We start from the raw sequence: 704 nt of genomic DNA on the forward strand, positions 1-704 counted from the left end.
GCTGCCTCCTGCACCCCCCCCACAGGGGGTCAAGCCTGCAACCCGAGCATGTGCCCTGACCGGGAATCGAATCTGCAACCCTTTGGTGCAGAGGATGACACCCAATGAGCCACACCAACAGGGCAAGTGCTGCTTCATCTTAACTGAAACCCGGCTGTTCCTTGATTCTCACCGCCTTGCCTCGCAGTCTGAGCACGAAGGTGGGGGCGAGGGGAAGATGGGGGGCCGAGGAAGGCTTCCACCAGCAAGAGGTTCCTCAGGAGGTTTGGAAGGACAGGTCGTTCAACAAGGACGAGGGGCAGTTATGAGCATAAAGCTCTTAACCTGCCAGTGAATCGCAGAAAGGAGTGCTGGGGCCTAGGGCCGAGGAAGGCTTCAGCGAGCAAGAGGTTCCTCAGGAGGTTTGGAAGGACGGGTCGTTCAACAAGGAGGATGAGGGGCAGTAATGAGTATAAAGCAGGGGTCCTCAAACTACGGCCCGCGGGCCACATGCAAATACAAATATTGTATTTGTCCCCGTTTTGTTTTTTTACTTCAAAATAAGATATGTGCAGTGTGCATAGGAATTTGTTCATAGTTTTTTTTTTTAAACTGTAGTCCGGCCCCCCAACAGTCTGAGGAACAGTGAACTGGTCCCCTGTTTAAAAAGTTTGAGGACCCCTGCTCTGGATGAAGATGGGGCTGCGAGGGCCAAGACCCTTGCC

At 53.6% G+C, this 704-nt stretch overlaps 1 protein-coding gene across 2 annotated transcripts in view; it reads right to left on the reverse strand.

Annotated features, from left to right (window-relative positions):
* The window catches only part of RUVBL2 (RuvB-like AAA ATPase 2), a 15,552-nt gene that overhangs the window by 8,912 nt on the left and 5,936 nt on the right, over positions 1–704 (reverse strand). The gene's annotated exons all lie outside the window — the stretch shown is intronic.

This window comes from Myotis davidii, unplaced genomic scaffold (assembly GCF_000327345.1).
Source record: "Myotis davidii unplaced genomic scaffold, ASM32734v1 scaffold2100, whole genome shotgun sequence".
Classification (NCBI taxonomy): domain Eukaryota; kingdom Metazoa; phylum Chordata; class Mammalia; order Chiroptera; family Vespertilionidae; genus Myotis; species Myotis davidii.